The sequence below is a fragment of the Trachypithecus francoisi genome, unplaced genomic scaffold (assembly GCF_009764315.1).
Source record: "Trachypithecus francoisi isolate TF-2019V2 unplaced genomic scaffold, Tfra_2.0 Contig01579, whole genome shotgun sequence".
Lineage (NCBI taxonomy): Eukaryota > Metazoa > Chordata > Mammalia > Primates > Cercopithecidae > Trachypithecus > Trachypithecus francoisi.
In genome coordinates this window covers 23,569,189-23,584,890 of record NW_022681442.1, presented here as the reverse complement: position 1 = coordinate 23,584,890, position 15,702 = coordinate 23,569,189, and the positions used below count along the sequence as shown (strand labels likewise).

At 36.2% G+C, this 15,702-nt stretch overlaps 1 long non-coding RNA gene across 1 annotated transcript in view; it reads right to left on the bottom strand.

The window, feature by feature from the left end:
• Positions 1–801: 801 nt before the first annotated feature.
• Positions 802–15,702, bottom strand: part of LOC117067203 — a 198,421-nt gene continuing 183,520 nt past the window's right edge. Inside the window, exon 5 of the long non-coding RNA XR_004430652.1 lies at positions 802–974. This is a non-coding gene — a long non-coding RNA (uncharacterized LOC117067203). The remainder of the gene's footprint in view (positions 975–15,702) is intronic.

Here is a 15,702-nt window from a genome sequence, read left to right as displayed (position 1 = left end):
TACTAATCTGGATTTATTAATATTTTATAACTAGCCTAATGGCCTTTTATCCAAATATTTTAAAAATTTATATAGAAGGAAGGAAGGGGGCTGGGCGCAGTGGTTCACACCTGTAATCCCAGCACTCTGCGAGGCTTAGGCGGGTGGATAACCTGAGGTCAGGAGTTCAAGAACAGCCTGACCAACATGGTGAAACCCATCTCTACTAAAAATACAAAAATTAGCTGGGTGTGGTGGCACACACCTGTAATCCCAGCCCCTCAAGAGGCTGAGGCAGGAGAATCACTTGAACCCCAGAGACAGAGGTAGCAATGAGCCGAGATCTGCCACTGCACTCCAGCCTGGGTTACAGAGCAAGATTTTGTCTCAAAAAAAATAAATAAATAAAATAAAAAATTAAAAAAATAAATTTAAAAAGGGGGGGTGGGAGGGGCTAGGCACAGTGCCTCATGCCTGTAATCCCAGCGTTTTGGGAGGCCGAGGTGGGCAGATCACAAGCTCAGGAGATCAAGACCATCCTGGCTAACAGGGTGAAAACCCCGTCTCTACTAAAAATACAAATTATTTGGGCGTGGTGGCAGGCGGGCGCCTGTAGTCCCAGCTACTCTGGAGGCTGAGACAAGAGAATGGCGTGAACCCGGGAGGCGGAGCTTGCAGAGATCGTGTCACTGCACCCCAGCCTGGGCGACAGAGCACGAGACTCTGTCTCCAAAAAAAAAAAAAAAAAAAAAAAAAAAAAAAAAAAAAAAGAAGTACATTTTTTTAAAATGGTACTTTTTTATTTCTGAATCATCTCTTTGGGATCTTGAGTATTACAATTTTATTGTGATTTTCAGTTATCATTGGTTTGTCTCGTCTAGATTGGTGGGCACCAGTTTGCTCCAGGTTTGCTGCGGCTGTAGAATCCCGTGACTCCTGACAAAATGGTGGTCACAAATGATATTTCCTTCCACATCAGGTTGCCAGATCTCTGCCTACAAAGTGTGGTCAAAGTAAGAGTAGTAGGAGTTTGTCTTTTTTTCCCTTTCTAAATTTGAATTAGCAGGAAAAAACCTGTATGAACTAGTTCTTGTTCACACGCATACAGCAATTTTTTTTTTTTTTTTGGCGGGGTATGAGTACTCTTGTTTTCTGACCCCTTCCCTCCTAGAGACGGTCATTTTTTTTTTTTCCTTTTTATTTCATGTGTCATAAGGAGGAGAATCAGACGGTAAAGAACATAGGCGTAAGGCTTATATATAAGCTTATTATTTGAGCTGGCCTCCCAGCCAGGTAAGTTCACAGTTCTCACGAGAGTGATGTCTGTTTAGACAAACTTGGTTGTAGGTCTCCGACAAAAAAAAAAAAAAAAAAAAAAGTATGAGGTTCTCCTTTTGTCTTATGTCCTGAGAATCTGGCTATTTGACCACTGAGAACACTGTCTTCGGTCTCTGCCAATCGGCAGGCAAGTGTGCCGGCTTGCGTCAGACAGCCCGTTGAATAGGCTGGAAGTTGCAGACACAAAGTCACAAGCAGCAGTATCTGTTCAGTCATGGCAGTGCTCAAGGGAGTTTGTCTTAATGAGAAGTCCCAATCCGTAAGGGCCTTTGTTGTCTCTACCTTCAACTGCTTGATAAACACTGTGAAAGTCCAGTCCCAGTAGCGCCTTATTGGTGTCACCAATGACACATAATGGTTGAGGGACTGGAGGCACCCCAATTTTCTGTGAGAGACCAGGGACCATTTTCACAAACACTGTTCTTACCACCTCTGGCAATGAAGGTTTCTGCTTTCTTAGTTTATCTCTGACAGCAAACTTTTTAGACTGCGGGGGCTGCATTCTCTGTACTCACTTTAGGAACACCATTTCCATCATGGTATTCTAAACCTGGAAAGTATTTTCATGAAAAGTCTTATTGCTTTGAGTTGCTTCTAGAATAAGTAAGTTGGTTATATCTGAAAAAATTTTAGAGAGCTCTCATCCTAAACAACTGTCTTATTGGTACCTATGGAAAAATCAAATTGAAATGAAGACACAAAGAACTGTAACAGATTGCCTTAGAGACTTCCTTAGCAATATTAAAAAGGAGAATACAGATTTAGAACAAGTTAAAATTCTTTAAACTGACCATAAATTCCCCTTCTCTGCCCTCATACTTCCTTATGTCCAGGTCCCTGATCCTCTAAAAGCTCATTTGGATCTTTGGGTCTCTAATTGAAAATCCATCTTCTCCAAATTCAGCTCAATTTCCTCAATAAATTCCTTCAGCTCAAGAGAAACATTCTAAGAATTTATTTGAATTATAACTCTTGGCTTTGGAGTACCCATTTGTTACTCATTCTCTTTCTCCAAAGGAGAGCTGAGATCTTGGCTTGGCCTTCTGCCTGCCAGGGATATGTAGGTTAGGAGCTCCCAAGAATATGGTCAGAAAGAAATGTTGGTTGCACCCCATTTGGACGTAGTATACTAACTGTTGCCAGCTCAGAGACATTGTCTAAGTCTTTCTTCTGTATGTCTTAGAGTTCTTCCAAGAGCTAGAGTCACTCAATCATTTTACTTTCGCTTTAAAGATGACTGGTGCATCTGTGGTGCAGCCATAAAAGGCTTATTAGTTTTAGAATTGAGTCACCTGTTAAGGTATACCTTTGTTTTAGAACTTTGGTTTATATTCAGAGTGTAACAATTTTTTTTTAGGCTTTCTCTCCTAAGCTAAAATGGAACTATATGCATAGAAAGAAAAAAAGTTTATTAGAACATTCCAAAGATGAACAGTTCCAAATATAGAATAAAGGAATCTTTTGATTTCCATCTTAGTGGGAAATCTTCTCCCTGATGTAAAGGAGCAAGCTGAAGATAATGCAGGATGGATGAGTCAAACCCTTGATACTATTTAGGTTGCAACCCAATTCTTTGAAGAATTAAAAACAAGTGTTTTACAAATTGAGTCTTCACAAAAATAGAAATGTGCCTCTAGAAGAAATTCAAACTCACCTTTACTTCTTACTAATTCCCAAACCTCATCTATGTATCTCAAGAAGCTTGTAGATACTTTAGAAAATCAAGACATTAAAAATGGAACTGTCCTGCAATTAAGAAAACAAGGAAAATTTTAAATAGTAATTACCCTAGACATCTGATAATAGGCAAATATGCCTCCAAAACTTCTTGGTAAATGTGCATTCTTCCTCTGTGCCCTTGAGATGTAAATTTTCTACCCTGTCTTATCCAAGAACCATTACTTTTGAAATGCAAATTTAAGAAAGATAATTCTCAGATAAAATAAAAGGAAAGGAAAGAAAATACACAAACGAAGGAAGGAGGGAAGGAAAGAGGGAGGGAGGGAAAGAGGGAGGGAGGGAGGAAGACGACTGTTTGGAAACCAGCAAATGAAAACACTTAAAAGTTTTAACCATCTGAGCAGGTAACCTTATTTTGTTCAATATGCCAGATTCAGTAAGTTTTGAATTACTATAGCTGCCATGGGTCAAAAGTTTAGAGTGAAAGCTGAGATATCTGTTCTGTCTGTGTTTATGGATGTCTACATAGGTATATATGTTATGTAATATGTTTTTCTACCTCCAAATGACCTCTAAATTGACTTCAGGAAAAAGTGTTTAAAAAATTATTCTCTCAGAAAAATAGAACACAAATGCTTCTCAAATTCATGTTAGCTTAGTAAGCTTTGGTAAATAAAAATGTCATTGGTTTAATTAAAACATGTCTTGAGTTGTTAGCATTAAATATAATGCAGACAGACAACTTTTATTTTCATTGGATGTTTAAAATCCTGAGATAATTGGTTCAACCTAAGAACAAATGCACAAGAGAAAGTGCAGTGTCCATTACTTTTTGTATATAAAGCACAGCCAAAAAACAAAAGCCCAATTATTTAACTTTTTATATTCTTGATTTTGTGATACTTGCCTAAATGCATGTGCTACAAATATAGTTGACAGGAAAATACCTTGAGATGACTAGCTTTTGTCTAATGTATCATTTAAATTTCATAAATAATCTAAGCATAATTGCAAGGAACAAGTGAGTGAAATAAAAGTAGAATACAAGTTTACAAACTTTTAGACAATAATGTTATAATATGTCTACTTAAAATGCTTTACCCAGTCTCTTTGGTAACTATACCCTTAGATGATGGATATTAATTGAATGTGTATGTCATTTCCAAATAAAGTAAAATACTGAAATATTAATTGCTGAACATAAGTTTCAGTTTATTTTGGCTTCTTGGAGCTTATAAAAAGAAAAAAATCATTGAGTCTTTTAGTAAATATGCTCTGTATCATATTAAACTGTTCTGAGGAAGCATGTGTTCCTAGAAATTATGAAATGTGTATTCAGACCATTTAAAATTTCTTGTTCCTAGGTTTTCACAGGAAATTGTGTTACTAAGACTTAAAATTCTAATATGTAAATCAAACTCCTAGTAACAAGGAAAGGAAGTGTATACAAAATGTACAAGGAAAGTAACATGTGAGATATGAGGATGAGATTTTTTGCTGAGAAAAAAATGTCTAGGTAAGATTTTGGAAGGTTGTTTAAGAATAAGGAAGAATGAATAAAAACTGGATATAGAAAATTTGAAGGAGTGATAAAGGGAAAGAATTTGAGTGGTCAAACTGATTAAAATGGAATGAATTTATAAGTTTTGTAAAAATAGCAATTTATTATTTCGATATTAAAGTATAGTGATGCAAAACTAGAATTCGTCATCCCTTTTAAAAGCAAGATATTCTTGGAATATCGATAAAATATGGTAAGTAAAATTTCTTTACCTTTTGATTGTTCTGGAGGGTGGGGGAGATTCTGCATTTTGTCAAAATAACTGTTTCATGTTTTAATTATTATATCTTTGATTACTTATGACAATCAGATCTTCTCAATGTTAAAAGAGCTAAGTTTTTTTCTATAGCTATGTTAATTTTCTGTATTTGCCTTTGAAATCTTGTGTCATTTGATTTAATTTCATTTTATCTACAACTACGTTAATTTTCTGTATTTGCCTTTGAAATCTTGTCTTTGATTTTATTTCAAAGTGTTCTATGATCCTATTTCATCAAATATTTTAAACCTTTTGATATTTTTGAGAAACTCCCAATAATTCAGTTTTAAATTAAGTCTTTTTTGACCTTGAATTAGTTTGAGATTTTCTAAACAGGCTTCAGAGATTCGCCAAGATAATTTCTTTCTTTTCTTATAAAGAGACATATTAGGCTAATTAGGTTTATCTGATATGTTAAATTATATTGGAGGAATTGTCAAGTAAGAAATGATGCTTGACTAATACTATATCTAGAAAACACCATCCTCTCAGCCCTAAAGCTTCTTAAGCTGGTAAGCAACTTCAGCAAAGTCTCAAGATACGAAATAAATGTGCAAAAAATACAAGCATTCATTTACACCAACAATAGACAAGCAGAGAACCAAATCATGCATGAACTCCCATTCACAGTTGCTAGAAAGAGAATAAAATACCTAGGAATAAATCTAATGAGGGAAGTAAAGGACCTCTTCAGAGAGAACTACAAACCACTGCTCAAGGAAATCAGAGGACACAAACAAATAGAAAAACATTCTATCCTCACAGATAGAATCAATATTGTGAAAATGGCCATATTGTCCAAAGAAATTTACAGATTCAAGCTACTCCCATTAAACTACCATTGACATTCTTCAAAGAATTAGAAAAACTATTTTAAAATTCATATGGAACCAAAAAGGAGCCTGTATAGCCAAGATAATCCTAAGCAAAATGAACAAAGCTGGAGGCATCAGCTACCTGACTTCAAACTATACTACAAGGCTACAGTAACCAAAACAGCATGGTACTGGTATAAAAACAGACACATAGACCAATGGCACAGGATAGAGAACTCAGAAATAGGACCACACATCTATAAACATCTGATCTTCAACAAACCTGACAAAAACAAGCAATGGAGAAAGGATTCCCTGTTTAATACATGAAACTGGGAGAAGTGACTAGCCATATGAAGAAAATTGAAACTGGACCCCTTCCTTCCTTACACTGTATACAAAAACTTACTCAAGATGGATTAAAGACTTAGATGTAAAACCCAAACTATAAAAACTCTAGAAGAAAATCTAGGAAATACCATTCAGGACATAGGCACAAAGATTTCATGACAGAAACATCAAAAGAAATTGCAGCAAAAGAAAAAATTGACAAATGGGATCTAACTAAACTAAAGAGCTTCTGCAGAGCAAAAGAAACTGTCATCAATAGAGAACAGAAAACCTACAGAATGGGAGAACGTTTTTCCAATCTATCTGACAAAGGTCTAATATCCAGAGTCTACAAGTAACTTAAATTTCCAAGAAAAAAAAAAACTAACAACCCCATTAAAAAGTGGGCCAAGAACATGAACAGACATTTCTCAAAATAGGACATTTATGCCACCAACAAACATGAAAAAAAGCTCATCATGGATCATTAGAGAAATACAAATCTAAACCACAATGAGATACCATCTCACACCAGTTAAAATAAAAAAACAAATCAATAATCACTATTCTAAGACAGTCTTGCTGTGTCACCAGGTTGGAGTGCAGTGCTGCAATCTTGGCTCGCTGCAACCCTCCACTTCCCACGTTCAAGCGATTCTCCTGCCTCAGCCTCCCGAGTAGCTTGGACTACAGGTGCATGCTACCATGCTCAGCTAATTTATTTTTAGTAGAGATGGGGTTTCACCATGTTGGCCAGGATGGTCTCTATCTCTTGACGTCATGATCTGCCTGCCTTGGCTTCACAAAGTGCTGGGAATTACAGGCATGAGCCACCGCCCCTGGCCAGTGATTATTAAAAAGTCAAGAAACAACAGATGCTGGAGAGGCTGTGGAGAAATGGGAATGCTTTTACACTGTTGCTGGGAATGTAAATTAGTTCAACCATTGTGGAAGACAGTGTGGCGATTCCTCAAAGACCTAGAACCAGAAATGCCATTTGACCCATCAATCTCATTACTGGGTGTATATATACCCAAAGAAATCCAAATAATTCTATTATAAAGATACATACACATGTGTGTTCATTGTACTACCATTCACAATAGCAAAGACATGGAATCAGTGCCCATCAGTGATAGACTAAAGAAAATGTGGTATATATACACCATGGGATACTGTGCAGCCATAAAAAAATGAGGTTATGTCCTTTGCAGGGACATGGATGTAGCTGGAAGCCATTATTCTCAGCAAACTAATGCAGAAACAGAAAACCAAACACATGTTCTCATAACTGGGAGCTCAACAATGAGAACCCATGGTCACAGGGAGGAGAACAAAACACACTGGGGCCTGTCGGTGGGAGGGGTTAGGCGGATGGAGAACATCAGGAAACATAGGTAGTGCATGCTGGGCTTAATAACTAGGTGATGGGTTGACAGGTACAGAAAACCACCATGGCACACATTTACCTACGTAACAAACCTGCACATGTACCCCAGAATTTAAAATAACAAAATAGAAAATTAAAACTGGAAAAATATTTAACCTTCTTTGAATTATATGGATATACATTATTAATATGTGTTCCAGAAATGTTATACATTCCTAGAAAACTGGTAAGTCCTGGTAAATCAGTCATAATCACGGTTATTTTTAAATATTATATGTTACAGAGATAACCAAATTTTATTGTCAATTACATTTTAATGAACTCAGATCTTTAACCATGTCTATTTTTAAGTCTTCTGTCATCCACAGACATTAAGTATCTAAAATCCAAAAGTGCTTTATCTTCAAGAAAATTCGTGGAAAAGACAAGTACAGATTCCTGATAACTTTAAGATCATACCATCGGACTGGGTTCGACTATCCAGTGCTCTAGTGAAGACAGACAGGTTCATGAAGCTGTTAACTCCACATCAAGTAAAACAAGAATTACAACAAGCGTCTCAACGAACTGACGATGAAAATTGTTTAATTACTGTTTTGTTTGAAACATTGTTTGTTCTTTCAATGTTTATTTTTCCAGATTTAAGAAAACCCCTTTTTTCTTTTATTTAAGCTATCTATACCATATAGCAATTTGGTAAAGTACAATTTTGTGAACAAAAATGGAAACATTTACTTTTCCCCCAACTTGATCTCTCCAGAATGGACATTCTTCAAGAATATTCTTTTTATTCTTCTCCCAATGGCAATACAGGCATTTGCATAAGCTTAATAAAAAAAACTTGTTCTTCTTGTAACAAAGCACAATTGGAAACAGTGGTTATACTACCAAGGCTTTGACTGTGATGTCTCACTTTCTGATATGAACAAACAACTTTAAGGAACTAGGGTTGACTTCATAGGGCCATATGGGAAATAAATGGTGTGGTACCTTGAGTACATGATTCACATGGTTGCTTGACAGATGGGAAAGGAATGCCACTTTCTGCCAGGCCCAGGAACCTCAGGATACTTGAGGAATTACAAAGAGGAATTCACCCGTATCTATAGGTATTACAGGCAAAGTTTGATGGTGAGTCCTTGGTTTGACTTTTTAGTTCCGAGAAGCTTTTTAAAGCCCAATCTGAAATTTCTTACTAAAAGTTCTAGCAAAGCAAACTTAAAAGAGCCCAGGAAGAGGCAGAGCAAGGTGACTGAATAGAACCCTACAGTGATCATACCCTTGCGGAAACACCAAATTTAACAACTATCCACACAAGAAAGCATCTTCATAGGAACTAAAAAATCGGGTGAATAGTCACAGAACTTGGATTTAACATCATAGCAAAGAAAGAGGCTCTGAAGAGGGTAGGAAAGAGTCTACTTGTCAACACCACTCTTTTCCCATCCCCCAGCAGTACAGCATGGCATGGAGAGAGAATCTGTGCATTTGGGAGAAGGAGAGCAGAGTGGTTATGTGATTTTGCATTGGAACTCAATGCTACCCTGTCACAGTAGAAAACATCACAGGGCAGAACTGGGCTGTACCCAATGGAGGGAGTATGGAGGCCAGCACTAACCAGAGGGGAATCATCCATCCCAGTGATCAAAACCTGAGTTTTAGCATGCCCCACTAGCATGGACTAAAGTGCTGTAAGGTCTTAAATAGGCTTGAAAGACAGTCCAGACCACAAGGACAGAAATTCCTGGGGAAGTTTTGGTGCTGTGCTGTACTCAGAGCCAGCTGACCTGGGGTACATATGACCCAGTGAAACAACAACTGAGGTAACCAAGGAAGAGTTGTAATACCCCTCCCCCAACCCCGGGTAACAGAGCTCACAGCTCCAGGAGGGAGTCCTGCTTGAGGAAAGGAGAGGAAAGAGTAAAGAGGACGTATTCCTGCAACTTGGATACGAGTTCAGTCAGTCAAAGCACCAAGCAGGGTCCTAAAAGTTGCCATTCCAGGCAACTTTTAGCTCCTGGACAACATTTCTGGACCCATTTTGGCCAAAAGGGAACCCACTGCCCTGAAGATAAGGATACAGTCCTGCCAGAATTTGCTACCTGCTGAATAAAGAGCCCTTAGGCATTAAATGTCAGTAATAGACAAGCAGCAGTTGCCACAGGCCTGGGGCAAGTCTCAGTATTGTGCTGGCTTCAGGTGTGACCTAGCACATTCCCAGCTGTAGTGGCCATGGGGAGAGACTCCTGCTTGATGAAAAGAGTATGAAAGACATTGTCTTGCAACTTGGGTACCAGTTGAGCCCACAGTAAAATAAAGCAATAAGCAGACTCCTGAAGTCCAAGTTTCAGGTCTTAGCTCTTTGGAGGGCATTTCTTGACCTACCCTGAGCCGGAAGGGAACTCACTGCCTTGAATGAGGTGAACCAGGCCTGGAAAGACCTATCACTTGCTGAATAAAGGGTGTTTGGGCCTTCAAAATCCAAACAACAAAAAAAAAAACCCAGCAGTACCCTGATTGTAGTTGCTATGAGCCTCAAGCAGTGGTAGTCATGAGCAGTGACTTCTGCTTAAGGGAGAGGGAAAAATAAATAGGACTTTGTCTTGCAACCTGGATACCAGCTCTGCCCCAGTAAAATATAAAACACAAAACAGGTTCCTAAAGCTCCTGATCCCGGCTCTAGCTCCTGGATGCCATTTCTAGACCTACCCTGGGACAGAAGGGAACTGGCTGCACCAAAAAGAAAGACCCAGTGCTGGCAAGATACATTATTTGCTGACTACAGAGTCTTTGGGTCTTGGAATAAACATAAGTGGCAGCCAAGAAATAGGCATGCCAGGCCTTGGGCAAGGACCGGTACTGTGCTGGCTTTAGTTGTTACCCAGCACAGTCCCAGTAGTAGTGGCCATAGGAATGCTTGAGTCACCCTTCCCTCAACTCCAGGCAATTCAGCACAGAGTGGGAGAGGCTCTGTTCAGGTGGAAAATAAGGGAAAACAACAACAAAGACTGCCTGGAAATCCAGGGAATTCTCCACAATCTTACCCAAGACTACCAAGGCAATAACTCTTTAAGTTATTGCATTATGGGGCCTGTAGTGCCCTCGAATGCACAAATGGGTGCAGTGACCACAGATTTAGATCACAACACTCAATTCCCTTTAATACTTGGAAAGCCTACTCAAGAGGGATGGGTATAAATAAGCCCAGACTGCAAAGGACACAATAAATACATGATTTTCGATGCCCAGACATCAGTGAACATACACAAACATCAAGACCATACAGGAAGATGATTTCACAAAATGAACTAAATGAGACACTGATGATCAATTCCAGAGTAACAGAAGTATGTGAATTTTCAGACAGGTAATTAAAAGTAGCTTTATTGAGGAATTTCAATAAAATCCAAGATAACACAGAGAAGGAATTCAGAATCGTGAGATAAATTTTACAATGACAGTGAAATAATTTAAAATAATTAAGCAGATTCTGGAGCTGAAAAATTCAATTGACAAACTGAAGAATACACCAGTCTCTCAACACAGAACTGAATGGGTGAAATTATTGAGCTTGAAGACAAGCTATTTGAAAATAGAAAGTCAGAATAGTCAAAAGAAAAAATAAAAATTAATAAAGCATGCCTATAAGATCTAGAGAATAGCCTCAAAAAGGCACATCTAAGAGTTATTGGCCTTAAGAGCAGGTAGAGAAAAAGACTGAGGTAAGAAAGTTATTCAAAAAGATAATAACACATAACTTTCCAAACCTAGAGAAAGATATCAATATTCAAGTACAAAATAATTATAGAAAACCATGCAGATTTAAACCAAATAGTCTGATTATTAAATGTCTCGAGGTAGTCTATCAATGGTTAAGAATAAAGAATCCTAAAAACATCGAGAAAAAAGAAAAAAAAAACCACACACACATAAAGGATCTTCAATATGTCTGGCAGCAGATTTTTCACTGGCTATTTTACAGACCAGGAGAAAGTAGCATGATACATTTAAAATGCTGAAGGAAAATATTTATCCTTGATTATATACAGTGAAAATATCCTTCAAAACATGAAAGACAACGATTTTCCCAAACAAAAGCTGAGGAATTTTGTCAACACCAGACATATCCCACAAGAAATATTAGAGGTAGTTATTTAATCAGAAGGAAAAGGACATTAAAAACCAATAAGATATCATCTGGAGGTACAAAACACACAGGTAAAAGTAAGTACACACACAAATACAGAACACTAATTGTGGTTTGTAAACTACTCATGTCTTGAGTAGGAAAAGAAGCCTATCAAAAATAAAACAAACAACTTTTTAGACATAGTATAAAATATAAACACAAATTTTAAAAAGTATGGGGTGAAGATAAAGTGTAGAGTTGTTTTAGTTTTCTTGTTGTTTGTGTGTTTGTTTTTGCAATTACATTTAAGTTGTCATCAGTTTAAAATAGGTAATAATGTTAATTGCAATCCTTATGATAACCTTAGATCAAAAATCCAACACAACAGATACACAAAAAAAATGAGGTAAGAAATTAAAACATATCACTAGAGAAAATCACTTTCACAGTAAGGAAAATAGAATAGAAGGAAGAATAAGACCACAAAATAGCCAGAAAACAAATAACAAAATGACAGTAGTTTACTTATCAATAGTAATATTGAATGTAAATGGCATAAACTCTCCAATGCAAAGACAAAGAGTGATTAAATGGATTAAAAAACAAGACCCAGTGATCTCTTGTCAATAAGAAACACAATTCACCTATAAAGATACAGACTAAATATAAAGAAATGAAAAAAGATAATCCATGCGCATGCAAACCAACAAAGAGCAGAAGTAGTTATATCAGACAAAATAGATTTCAAGACAAAAACTGTAAAGAGAGACAAAGATGGTAATTATTTAATGGTAAAAAATAAATTCAGCAAGAGGATATCACTATTGTAAATATATACGCACCCAACACTGGAGCACCCAGATACAAAAAAATTTTATTGAAATTAAAGAGGGAAATAAATCTGAACACATGAACTGTGGGAGATCTTAATGCTACACCTTTCATCACTAGACAGATCATCCAGACAGAAAAACAAAGATCCATCAGACCTCATCTGTACTATAGACCAAATGAACCTCAATGTTTACAGACTATTTCATCCATTATCTGCAGAACACACATTCTTCTCAACACATCAATCATTCTCAAAGATAGCCCATATGTTAGGCCACAGAACAAGTCTGAAAATATTCAAAAAATTGAAATAATATCAAATATATTTTCTGATCACAATGGAATAAATAGAAATCAACAAAAGGAAATTTGGAAAGCATATGAACATATAGAAATTAAACCATAATAATCCTGAATGACCAGTGTGTGTGTCAATGAGTAACTTAAAAGGAAATTTTAAAAATGTATTGAAGCAAATGAAAATGGAAACAGAAAAAGCAAAACCTATGGGATACAGCAAAACAGTGCTAAGAGGGAAATTTATAGCAATAAGTGCCTACAACAAAAAGTAGAAAAACTTCAAATAAACAACCTAATGATGAATCTTAAAGAACTATAAAAGCAAAAGCACAACAAACCCCAAATTAGTACAAAAAAGAAATGTAAGAGCATAAATAAAATTCAGATGGAAAAATACAAAAGATCAATTAAGTGAGAAAAAAATTTTTTTGAAAAGAAACAAAACTTACAAACCGTTAGCAGGACTAACAACAAAAAAGATATCCAAATAAATAAAATCAAAAATGAAAAAAGAGACATTGCAAGTGATATCACAGAAACTCAAAGAATTATTAGAGACTATTATGAACAACTATGTGTCAGTAAACTTGAAATCCTAGAAGAGATAAACTCCTAGACAGATACAGTCTACCAAGATTGAAACCCAAAATGTGAACGGACCAGTAACAAGACTAGCAAAGACAGTAACTTTACCTGATGAGACTTCACAGCTGAATTCTACAAAACATTTAAAGAACTAATGCCAATCCTACTCAACCTATTCCAAAAATTAGTTTGAAAATATTCCATCCCAGCAGAAAGGAATACTTCCAACCTCATTCTATGAGGCCGGTATTCCCCTTATACCAAACTCAGACACATTAAAAAACAAAAAGCAACTATAGGCCAATATTGCTAATAAACATTGATGCAAAATTCCTCAGTAAAATATTAGCACATCACATTCACCAACATATTGAAAGATTATTTATCATGCCCAAGGAGAACTCATCCCAGGGATGCCAGGATATTTCGACATATGCCTACCAATCAATATGATACATCATTTCAAAAGAATAAAGAATAAAAGCCATATGATCACTCCAATTAATGCTGAAAAGGCATTTGATAAAATTCAGCATCACTTTATGACCAAAAAAAGTCCCAGGAAACCTGGTGATAGGGTTAGATTTTGTGTCCCCACCCAAATCTAATTTTGAATTGTAATCCCCATAATCTCCACATGTTAAGGGAGAGAACATGTGGAGATAATTTAATCATGGGGGTGGTTCCCCCAATACTGTTCTTGTGACAGTGAATGAGTTCTCATGAGATCTGATGGTCATATAAGGGGCTCTTCCTGCTTTGTCCATCACTTTTCCTTCCTGCTGCCTTGTGAAGAAGCTTCCATTTCACCTTCTGCCATGATTGTAAGTTTCCTGAGGCCTCCCCAGCCATGCTGAATTGTGAGTCAATTGAACCTCTTTCCTTTATAAATTACCCAGTCTTGGGCAGTTCTCTATAGTAGTGTGAAAACGGACTAATACACTGGGTATAGAAGAAACATATTTCAACATAGTAAAAGCCATCTATGACCAACCCACAGCTAGTATCATATTGAATGGGGAAAAATTGAAAGCCTTTCCTCTAAGATCTGGAAGAAGAGAAAGATGCCCATTTTCACCACTGTTATTCAACATAGTATTGGAAGTCACAGCTAGAGCAATCAGACAAGAGAAATAAATGACTTTCGAATTAGGAAGGAAGAAGTAAAATTATTTTTGCAGATTATATGATCTTATATTTGAAAAAAACTAAAGATTCAATAAAAAATTATTAGAACTGAAATGCAGTAAAGTTCAGTAAAATTCAGTAAAATTATTAGAACTGACAAGTTCAGCAAATTCAGACAAATTCAGTAAAGGATACAAAAACCAACATTCAAAAATTGGTAGCATTTCTACATACCAACAGTGAACAATCTAAAAAAGAAATCAAGACAGTAATCCCCTTTACAATAGCTACAAATAAAATAAAATACCTATAAACTCAACCAAAGGAATGAAACTTCTCTACAATAAAAGCTATAAAACATTGATGCAGGAAATTGAAGAGAGCACAAAAAAATGAAGATATTCCATGTTCATGTATTGGAAGAAACCAATATTGTTAAAATGTCCATACTATCCAAAGCAAACTACAGAGTCAATGAAACCACTATCAAAATTCACAGAAATATAAAAAAAAATCCTAAAATTTATATGGAAACACAAAAGACCCAGAATAGCCAAAATCATTTTTTAGCAAAATAAACTGGAAGAATCACTTTGTGTGATTTCAAATTATACTACAGAACTATAGTCACCAAAACAGCATGGTACTGGCATAGAAAACAAACAGACACATAATGGAACAGAAAACTCAGAAATAGATCCATATATCTACAGTGAACTCATTTTCAACAAAGATGTCAACAATATACATTGAGGAAAGGATAGTCTCTAATAAATGTTACTGCAAAAACTAAATGTTCATATGCGGAAGATTAAAACTATACCCCTATCTTTCACCATATAAAATCTAATCAAAATGGATTAAAGATTTAAATCGAAGACTGGAAAGTATGAAATTACTAGACAAAATCCTTGGGGAAATTCTCCAGGACATTGGTCTGAGCAAACATTTCTTGAGTAGTATCCCAAAAGCACATGCAAAACAAAGCAAAAATGGACAAGAGGGATTAAATCACATTTAAAAAGCTTCTGCATAGTGAAGGAAACAGTCAACAGAGTGAAGCAACAACCCACATAATGGGAGAAAAATTTTGCAGACTATCCATCTGACAAGGGATTAATAATCAGAACATACAAGGAGGTCAAACAACTCAATTGGAAAAATCTAATAATCCAGTTAAACAATGGGCAAAAGATCTAACAGACATTTCTCAAAAGACGCACAAATGGCAAATGGGTACATGAAAAGGTGCTAAACATCACTGATCAGAGAAATGCAAATCCAAACTACAATGAGTTATCATCTCACCCTAGTTAAATTGGCTTTTATCCAAAAGACAGGCAATAATGAATGCTGGCAAGGATGTGGAGAAAA